This window comes from Nannospalax galili, unplaced genomic scaffold, assembly GCF_000622305.1.
Source record: "Nannospalax galili isolate Female #2095 unplaced genomic scaffold, S.galili_v1.0 scaffold636, whole genome shotgun sequence".
Lineage (NCBI taxonomy): Eukaryota > Metazoa > Chordata > Mammalia > Rodentia > Spalacidae > Nannospalax > Nannospalax galili.
Window position 1 is genome coordinate 1,357,406 of NW_008338112.1, and position 11,471 is coordinate 1,368,876.

Below are 11,471 nucleotides of genomic sequence, written 5' to 3' on the forward strand. Positions count from 1 at the left end.
GCCTACTCACCAAATGAACCGAAGTTGGGGGCATCACCATTGCTAGGGGGCCGGGAAACTTGTTTGGGCACCAGCTGTTGTAGGTTTCCTCATGAGTCCAGCCCATGAGGGACTGCAGGGAACGAGGGTTCTGGCCTAGGTGGGGGTGAGTGGTGTGGAATCAACACACAGACTCTGGGAGTTGGGTGAGGGCAGGCACTAGGCGAGGTGCTGCAGACTCATTTATTGCTGGGAAGTGCAAGCCTTATATACCTCTCCCCCTGCCCCCAGTGTCCCATAAGTTGGTGTGTCGCTTCCTGATAGATCCCCTCATTCAGGCAGACCATAGGTTGGCTATATTGCGGGAGCGCAGGCTGCACTCTCAAAGCAGAAGCTGTGTTTTCTAGTGCAGCCTGTGCTTAAGCCTGGTGCTTCCTCTCCTACACCCTCTGTGCAGTTTCAAAAAAAACACATGCCAGCAGAAATTGAATAGGGAGTAAGGGAGGGGTCTTTTCCTGATTTTGAGTTTTAAAGCTTATTCACTGAGGAAAAGGAAAAGACTTATAGTAAATTTAAATATTTTAAGTAAGACCTTAGAGTAATAGACAAATGTCTCTATTCTTTTTGCTATATCACATGTCAAAAGGGGTATTAATAAAGACAAGAGTCTGGGATAACTGAGACTGAGGATATAGCAAGGTTGTTATTTACTGACAGGAATTGTCTGTTCCTATGAGCGCTTCAGAATCCTACACCTCAGGAACATGCTAACAGTAGTCTCCTAACATCTTTGTGAACATAACCCTCAAAAGCAGTTGCACACTATCTAAGGAGCACTCCAGGTAAAAGATATGTCTGTCAACACGACCCCATCGATGACACAGCACATTTCAGAACCTCAGTGAGGCTTCCCAGTACTTGCTGGTGTTGAATAAAATGATCCTCACCTCCATGATATAGGTCAGTTTTACAGTACAATACAGAAGGCTGGTCATTAACAGTGAATGGATGAATTTCAGAATAAAAGTTATGAAGAATTCACCTTGTGCCCTGAAGGAAGGAACAAAAAGCTTAAATCCTGGAAGTCACTTAATGTTCTTGATCTGTCATGTGTGAAATGAGGACAATAGCTTTCTACTCCTCAGAGGGACTGCTTGGTGAGGATGTGGCAAAAGAATATTGAAAATTTAAATGTCACCCAATAGTATAAATTTACATAAAGATCAAATATTTGACTTGTACGTTTATTTCTCAATACAACAAGCATAAATGTGGTATAGAAACCAAATTTGAGCAAAGGAACAAGAGTGTATTTTTACAACTAAGCCCATTATTAGAATTATAACATGAAAGAAATTATGCCATTTGCCTCTCCCAGTGATTGCACCTGAGAAAGGTCACTGAAATGTTACATATTAATTCCAAATACTTCTCTGCTGTTTAATTTGCATTTCAAGCCCAGTGCGGACTTGTCAGATATCATCTGTAAACACTGATTAATCCCCCATGATACCACAGCATGCTTGTCACCCACAGAGCAAACTGTGAGACCTTGTCCTGCCATTGGAGAGTCTTCACCTTGACCACAACTGAGTGTTGATTTTAGTCCTGCAGGAATTCTGTGAGTCTAAACGTGAACACTTCAGGATGACCCAAGGGAAAGTATATTATATATTTTTAGGAGTGATGGCTCTCACTGTAGTTTCTTTTTTTTTGACAGTGAAAACAATAGCTAGAGAAGAGGGAATGCTCCCAAGAATTCCAATAAAGTGAATATAAACTGGATGAGGAAAATAGAAAACCATCCTTCAGAATCGGTAATTGTTGCAGGCAAGGTCCACAAATGGGTGATAAAGTTAGTGGGTGAAATTTTGAGGTAAATCTGATAGTATAATATCAAATAGCAAACTGGGTAAGGGGTAGTTGGGGTCTCCATGTAGCCCCAGCTGGCCTGGAACTTGCTATGTAGACCAGCTGACCTTGAACTCACAGAGATCCACCTGCCTCTGCTTTGTGAGTGCTGGGATTAAAGGTATGCACTGCCAGGCCCTGCAAAGATATTGAATTTTATTTTGCAACTTTTATGTAAGCCTGAAGTAATTTCAAAATTAAAAATGTCAAAATATGGATTAAATTTGTATATTAAATTTCTTTATTCAAAAGTCTTTGTTTTCTATATTCTATTTCTAAATATCTGTTCTGTTCCATGTTAACCACCATTACCATTTAAGTTCGTACAAATCTTCCCAGTTTTTACTTTTTGCTCTCCAGTCTTCCCCAGCCACATCCTAGAGCTAGCAAGATATTGCAATTCTTCATTCAAGAAGTGTATCTTGATTACCTACCATTTTAACAGAAGTATGCAAACAATTAAAACACAAAGATGCTGTCCATGGTCTATAGCTTTTCTTGAGGAGAGAACCATGCTGAAGAGATAACAAGTAAGCTCATGAAAGAATGAAATAGCATCGGATGAACTCATGAGATATCATGCTTTATTGCGAGTGTATTAGTTACTAGAATCAATACAGAAAACTGAACCATGAATGAATAAGAGCAAACTAAGCCTAACCGAATACATGGACTTTAGATGGCTAGTGATGTAGGGAGAGTCTACACTCAGGGAGCTGGAGGGAAATGGGAAATATATAGGAGATGCAGTGAATTGAGCTGGAAGTTTCAGATGATAAGAATAGGGCTCTGTATATTTGGGTCAAATCACAGACAGCTGTGAAAGTCAGGGTTAAAGAGCTCAAAATTGGTGCAAGTAGAAAAATGAGGCTAGTTTAAGGGTCTTGTTCCAGCAAATTACATTTCTGGCCCCAATATAAACATGTATGATGAGTCTCAAGCCAGCACCAGATCCATTTTTAAAAATCTAATGATGAACCTTGAGACTCACTTTCTGACATACAAATTGGTTTGTCCTTTACTTTTCAATCTAGTCCAACCTCTTCTGACCTAAAATATCCCGGAGCTCTCTTTTTCCTCATAGGATAAAGGCCATAATGCTTAACAGTCCTCACAGCCCTCCAAGATTAGGTGCATGCTCTTCTACCGCCCTTCTCCGTGCAATTCCGTTGAGAACTTTTCTTTCTTTTGGTGTCAGCAGTGGCCAATGATGAGGACAAAGAAGCATCAAAATCAAGCATACGGGTTCTAGATGTAATATGAGATAGGTTGAGAGAGTGATGGAGAGATGGAAGGGATGATCAGAACACTTTTCAAGACCCTCACAAAGCAAGGAGGACCTGGCGGGAGTGGCAGTCAGACAAGGAGCAGAGATGAGGGAAGCACTCTGAAAGTGGAAATGACAAGGTTAAACCGACATTTCATGGGAACTGGAGTTCAGATCTCATAACTGAAGTTGACTTAGCTAGGAGTAAAAATGGTAATAGGGAGAGGTTATCAACAGCATGTTCATAAAAGTAATCTTAATAAAAATGTGTGCATGTGGTTTTGTTTGTACCTCCTCCTTTCTTCTTCACAAGGTAACGTTTGGGCTGATGCTCTGACTCACAGATGATTCGGGGCAGCACTTCAGGCAGATGAAATCAGACGTGGAAAGGTTTTAAAGCAGGGAATAATTTGGCATTTTCTAAGAATTTTAAAAAAATGAGTTTGAATTAACAATCATAACCTAGGATGGAAAAGGATTTGGATAGATTAGAAATCCACACAGGAACCAGGTCATAGACATCTAATGCACAGAAAGGCTTTGTTGTCAACCTTATGAGAAATGACAAAATTGTATAAGCAGAATAATGATGTCATATGCACATTTAAGAAGTATTAGCCTCTGTTTTCAATATGGAAAAGAAATTAAAAAGTGAAAATATTTTGTAAATAGCAAAAGCAGGATTTAAATTAAAATTTTTGAGACTCTAAAGTCAAGGCTTTAACATGTAATGATGTGATGCTGTCTCTCACCTTATAGATTGTAGTCAGGGGCTATTGTCTTAGCAGGCATTGGTGAACCACAAATCGTGTCCTTTCTTGGCCTCTCTCTGTGACTCCCACTTGCTCTCCCACCTTCGCTTTTGTTATATTATATGGAAATCACATAAGCAAAGATTTCCACAGGAGGGAAAATGATGGGCATTAATGCTAGTTTGTAGTTCTTCTTCATTCTCGTCTCCCTTGAACATAACTTCCTATTTCTCCTGTGTTGGCTAATAGTATTTTTTAAGTACATAATTTAAATTAGCTTTCACTGTATGTAATAAGTGTTTGCAGAGGGGATATTTGTTTATAACGTGAATGTATTACAGATTCACCCCAATGATTCTGATTTCACTTTATCTCAGAAATGAAAAAGCACACCAGGGAGTTTTGAAGCAGATGATATAATGACTACACTTCACAAGACATTAGTTTGTGGTGAAAAACTTTTAGCTTTTATCCCAAGCATGATATGATGTCTTGGACACAGCTATTCTATTAAAATTATCAGCATTAGGGCTGGAGAGATGGTTCAGTGGTTAAGAGCACTGGCTACTCTTACAAAGGATCCAAGTTTGGTTCCCAGCATCCACGTGGCAGCTAAAAACTGTAACTCCAATTCCAGGGGAATCTGACGCTCTCTTCTGACTTCTGTAGCATTGGGTGCAATTACATTCATACAGGGTGCATTTACATTCATACAGGCAATACACTCATATACATAAAATAAAAACAATAAATAAAATATGAAAAATTATCAGTATTAGAAGCTATCTATTGCAAATAACCCTAAAATCTGATAGCCTATATATTTTTGGTAGACTTCTCTCCCCAGTGCAATATAATACAATACGCATATAATCAATTTGGCCTCTTTCTTCAGGTAAGAGACAAAAGAATTTATATAAACAATTTCCTTACTGGTCAGTCCCAATGTGAACTAAATGTATCATGCAGATTAATGGTAGAAATATTTTTTTCCAGCTGGGCAGAAGCAGAATATTTCCTCCCCAATATTAGTACATATAAGATTCAAGTAATTATTACCCAATAATTCTCTTGGAGATGGTTTTATAATGCAGGAGCATTTACAAAGAAGTAAATAATAAATGAAAGTGAATCAAACTTCTTTACTACAAGACTTGCACAAACTAATTATTAGTCTATGCAGGTGGTTATCCCAAAAGCAATAACTATAACCAATGAGTCATGATTATAAGTCATTCTGAAAATCAGCAGCCTGATTATATTTTGGGATTATATTCTGGAGAACATTCTTCAATATAGAAGTAATCACCCAGCAGGTTTCAATGGCTGTGCCTTCTATAAAGTGGTTCATATCAGGAGTGACTTTCCTACTACGTCAGCAATGCTTATGGTTAATTATCATGGATAATCAGACTGACCAAACCAATTTTTTTGGAGGAAAGAGTTTATTATATCTTACACTTCAAGTGACAGTCCATTACAGACAGAATTCAGGGCAGGATTATAAGGTGGTAACCTGCAGGCAGGAGCTGAAGCAGAGACTACAGAGGAACACTGCTCCACAGAGGAACTGCTTCCCTGGTTTGCTCAGTTATCCTTCTTATACAGCCTAGGCTCCCCTGCCCACAGTAGGCTGGGCTGTCCTATATCAAGAAAATGCCTCACAGACATGGCCACAGGCCAATGTGATGGGGAAAGTCCTCAGTTGAGTTTCCCTCTTCCAAGCTGTGTCAAGTTGACAACTGAAGCGAATCAGCACAGTGAGGAAATACTGGACCAAAACGAGACCCAACAGGGCAAATACCAAATTCTACAGTTCTGTTTCCCATATATGATGCTCTAACTTCAAAGGGCTTAGATGGCTCAGCCCCTTCAGCTGCGCTGCATACAACATACATCTTCCTCTTAGGCCCATTCCACTCCTTGTATGAAGCTCTCCTTACCAGATGTTTCATGACTCTGGCATTGCCAATATTTTGGGGTCTCCATTGAAATCAGGGTTTCACTTTAATATCTTCATTGGATAGCCTCTCATGGCCTCCTCCCTGCTCAGGGCCTTTATAGGTATTACCCTGCCACAAGTTGCCTGGCCTCAGCAGCTCTCAGCAACTACAAAGGATGAATCCATGACTCACTACCTCTCTCATCTTTTATGTCTCTAAAGCCAGGACCACATGAATAACACTGACAAGTTTGCCTGCCAGCTTACGACCTTGCCTTTTTGAATCACATTTTACAGCAACTTTTGTTGCAGTTGCTTTCTAGGAACAGAAAATTCCTTAGGCCTTTTCCTTTTACAAGTTGGAAGCTTAGATGAGTGGAGTCTTGCCTTGGGGGGATCCTTTCCCATTATACAAGCTCAGATCAGGGGGCCTCTCTTTTAGTGGCTCTTCCCTGATCTCCTTGTGCTTTTTTCTAGTGTGAGCCTTAGCTGACACATCAAGCTCAGTAGTGCTCCTTTTCTCTCCAAATTGTACATTTTTTTTCATTTCTTTCTGCCACATTTTTTGCCTATTTCATTGGAGACCCACATAAGTGATACCAATAATAACAGGCCACAGATTCAATAGTATGTTGTCTTGAAATTTCCTCTACAAAAGAAATTGATTACCTTTTAATTTAGCCTCAAGCACTTGCCTTAGGACAAGGGCAGAAAGCAGCAGATTCCTTACCAAAATACAACACAAATGACCTCTAGCCCAGTTACTTAGAGAGCCCATGTTCCCTTGCTGAGACCTCTTGGGCCAGGCTTCTGCTGTCTGCATTCCTTTCAGTACCACTGTCTGCCAAGTTCCTGCTAGAACGGCCTACGAAGCTCTGCTTACATTCTCAACCACTTCTGGCCTGAAGTTCCTACATAGTCCACTTTCCTCCAAAAGCCAGTCAGTTTTATACTGCAGTAGCTCACTCTCTGGTACCAACTTCAGTATTGGTTATTTTTCTCTTACTGTGATAAAACACCATAACCAAAAGTCATTTATGTAAAAGTTTGTTTATGGTTCCAGAGAGATAAAAGTCCATCTTGTCAGCAGGCACAGCAGCAAGCAGCAAGCATGGCTGCCTTAGCAGACATCATGCAGTGAAGACCAGGCATCATATAGTGCAGAACCATAGCAGTGAATCAGGCCCTCACAGAATTGCTCAAGCCAAATCCAGCCATTCAGATGATCCAACCTGAGAGTCAAAAAGAGCAGAGACGACTCTTCAATGTGCCGTTATACTTTTTTGGTGCACAAAATAATGATCATGGTAAAATTGGTGCTAATGTGTATCTCTAAGCTGTGAGTGCTCTGTTAGATGACTTGCATAGGAAACAAATGGGTAGTTTAGGGAAGAGAATTTACACTGATACATATTCTAAAAGGGCTACTCTAGCTGCTGAGTCTGGTCTAGACTTTGGGGGCAAAAAATGTCAAGCCAGGACCATCAGTTAATCCAATGAAACAGTGGCCTGAATTAAAATAGTGGTACCAGAGAAAAGGAGGAGTCAAATTGAGATGTACTTTGAAGACAAATTGACATTTGTTCACAATCATAGACAGTATCTTTATTTCAATTTTAATTTTGAAAATGTATTAATATATCATGTACTATACTTCCTCAGAAATGCCTTGAACATGTAAACAACCTAAGGCCTAGTAAACAAATGAAAGCATATTGAGTCTTTCTTTGATTTAGAATTTGCTTTTATGTTTGGCAAATCATTATGAACACACAAAAAATTATAGAATTTTGTAGTGATCCATAGCATACCAGGAAGTTTTAGTGAACCCTCTGTCTTTCTGTTGAATTCATTTATTGATATTTAACTTTTCAACAAATTTTTATGAAGAACCTCTTGTGTTTATTTTGCTACATATCTATTGATATAATTTTGAGGAAAAGCAGGCATACATAGTTTCGTTTGATGGAAGGCAGATGTTTTTCATTTGAAGGTAGATTTTTATCAAGAGAATCACAGAACCAAATATAACAAATTCTATATGCATAACCAGGTTTGACTTAGCAAAGTTGAAAAAGGTCATGCTTAAAAAAACTGAAGGATAATTGAAGACCGGAGGCAAAATTAGAGCTACTGTAAACGGAAATGCACAAGCACTCCAGAAAGGCAGGAAATCAGTACAAAATCTCTGTAGAGTCTTGAGCAGGCCACGCTAGTGAAACTCACCTGAAATCAAAGCTCCCCGTCTTAGTCTGTTTGTGGCTATAACAGAATAACATGAGCTGAGTGATTATAAACAATAAACACTTAGCCACAGTTCTAGCATCTGAAAAATCTAAGATCAGGCAAATGACAGTTTGGAGTCTGGTTAGCACCAATACTGGTTCATACATGCCGTGTTTTGTTCTCTGATGTTTTATAAGGGGATAATCTCATTTATGAAGTCTCTACCCTTATAAATTAATAACCTCATACACAACTAACCTAATCCCATTTGGGGGATTATAATTTCACTGTATTAATTTTGGGATCGGTGAAGGGACACAGGCATTCAGACCATGTCAGTTTTAAAAAAATTAAATAGGTGAAGCTGGGCATCGTGGCACAGCACTCAGAAGGCAGAATCAGACAGATCTCTGAGATCAACGCCTGCCTTGTCTACCCACAGAGTTCCAGGCCAGATAGAGCTACAGGGAGACCCTGTCTCAAAACAAACAAAAACAAAACTAAAACTTAAAGAGTATAGATGAAAGAAAAACTTCGAATGCATACAACACCAGCATTTTGCTCATATGAAAACCCTAGTAAGGATGCTATTAGAGGAGAAATCACAGGTCAGTGATCCTGATTAAGACAGACACAACAGCTTTGACCAAAATACAGTAAATTGCTTTTAAGTATCATTCATCATGTGTTGGAGACCACTGCCCTGTTTGAACTCTGCCAAAAACATGCTCGGCATAGATATGTACAAAGTCACCACCAGCCAAGAGTGTCTATGACGGCAAAGCCAGATAGGCATGTGTGCAGAGGTAAGTTCTGAAGTGTAGTGTCCCTTGATTAAATAACAGCAGCAACTATGCATACACTGTTGTGTGAACATTTGCCCTATACCTTGTTAACAAGCAACATTTTGTTGCTAATAGTTTTCTGAGCCCCTGAAGACAAGTGTCCTTTGATCTACCTACCTTTTGTCCCTGAATACCTGCTTAAGCACCTCATCCCTGTCGATAAGAACTTAAGGAGTTGGAAACTTGGGGCTCTTTGTTCTGTGGAACACGGTGTCTTCTGGTCCCCAGTGTTTTAATACAACAATGCCAAAAACTAAAAAAAAAAAAAAAAAATGTATGGAAGGAATGTACATAAATTTCGACCATAAGGGAACTTATGTAAAACAAACGCATAGCTATCATCCTATTCAGTAGAGCAGAACTCTAAGTTTTTCCTTAAAGTGAGGAATATGTCAAGGATGCCCAGGCTTACCACTTAGTACAGAAAGTATACTATCCACATAGCACAAAAAGTCCTAACCACAGTAATTAACAAAGAGAAAGAAATAAAAGGCATGCAAGTTGGAAGTGATCAAGTTCTATGACGGTGACATAGTCTTCCTTGTAGAAAACAGCTAGTCTTCACCAAAATACTTAGAACCGAATAATAAATTGGTAAAGTGGCAAGATACAAAATCCACAGATGGTAGTTGGGTGTTCTGCAGAGGAGGTTGCCGTGGAGCCCAGCCAGAAGTGCACCATCCTGAAGACCCACTTCACCTGGAAACAGGGAGTGGACAATTAGTTCAATTAGCTGGGAGGCGAAAACACACGTTGCCGGTTGACCAGTGCCCAGCCCCATCCAGCTCACAGTGAGGTGTCCAATGGTGAGATGCCATAGGAAGTTCCGAGTTGGCAAGGGCTTCCTCCTGGAAGAGCTCAGGGTAGCCAGTATCCATAAGAAAGTGGCCCAGAACATCAGCATCTCTGTGGACACAGGGAGGCAGAAAAATCCACTGACTCCATATAAGCCAATGTGAATAAGCTGGGGGAGTGTGGTTCCAAGCTCATCTTCTTCCCCAGAAAGCGTTTGTCCCCTAAGAAGGGAGACAGCTCTTCTGAAGAACTCAGACTGGCCATGTAGCTAACAGGACCAGTGATGCCCATCCAGAATGTCTTAATAAAAAAAGGGGAAAGCCAGAGTCCTCACGGAGGAAGAGAACCTGGCTTTTGCCAGTCTTCCCACAGGCTGTGCCAACACGGGGTTTTTGCATTCAAGCAAAAAGAACTAAAGAAACCACAAAGCAAGGTGTTGGAAAGAAAAAGTAATGCTCTGTTGGGGCGCTATTATAATACGTTTTCAGTAAAGCAAACTCTGAATTAAAAAAAAAATCAGCGTTCACAAACACTGAAGTAGAATGGTCTGCACTGAAGATGAGGCTTGAAGGGTGCAGGCAGGAACAGCCACATCTGTAATGTACATCTGTAATGTATTTGGACAGCTTCTTACATGGTTCTGGTCTCACAATTTTTCTCTTTCCATGCCCCAATCTGTCATTTGTTTCCTTAGTACCAACTCATAACTGCTTCCCAAATATCTAAACATCTGTTTTCTTTGTGAATGGTAAATTACCTAACTGCTGAGGTTGAATGTGGAACTCCGCAGTGCAGACGTTGAAATCTAATCCAAAATTCTGTAATACTACACAGTGGGACCTTCAGGAGGGGGTTAGGACATGAGGGTCGACCCTTCTGGAGGGGGTAGGATTAGAAGCCCCTCTCCCGCAAGGGCATTTTTTGCCTCTTTCATTATCCAAGGACACAGCTAAAAGTTGGCATGTCTGAGGAAGAGGGCCTTTAAAAGCAAACATTGATTCTGCCATTGCCTTGGTCTTGAAATTTTCAGCCACCAGAATGTGAGGCAGTAAATTCCGGCGGTTTCTAATCTCCTCTCCTTGGTTTTTGAACCTTGCTTCTGGCAATGTCTTCCATTAGCTCTTGCCCATCTTGAGCTTCTATTTGTGATTTGTACTACTTCCTGTAAGCTTGGTACATTTCCTATCTGAAATAGATATCTTCCAGTTTAGATAGTAAAAGTTTTATCTCCCATCTTTACCTTCACAAACTCTCATCTGCTGTTCAGAAATTCAGCACTATCTCGGAACAGGCTCTTATGTCTTGAAGCCTGTGGTACACCACTTACGTTTTCTAGATTGTTGGTTATATGCCCTGTCAGTCCTTTGACACCTTTTGACACATATGGATCGTTAGTCAAATTCATTCTCATAATTTCTTTTCATCCTGGAGCTTAACCTCCATTCTTAGGTTGCCACTTATCATTTTCCCCCCAAAGACCCCCATGGACAGACTTGTAGTTTATTATTAAATGAATTATTATTATTATTTAATGAATTGTTAACTAACAATTTGGGCTAATAGCAGCAATCATCACATTTTTGTGAAACAAAACAAAACAAAAACTAGCAGAGGTCTCTCTAAGAACAACAGCAGCTTCTTCAGTGAGGAGATTGGAAAGGTAAGAGGAGGGGCTGTGGGAGTGGAGCCACTGAGGCAAGGATTTCATACTGTCTAGTTATGTTGTAGTTTGGATATATTTTGTCTGTGTTAAG

General features: G+C 40.0%; 1 pseudogene; it reads left to right on the forward strand.

Annotated features, from left to right (window-relative positions):
• The first annotated feature begins 8,849 nt into the window (after window positions 1–8,849).
• Window positions 8,850–10,170, forward strand: LOC103734011 (annotated as a pseudogene).
• Window positions 10,171–11,471: the final 1,301 nt, after the last annotated feature.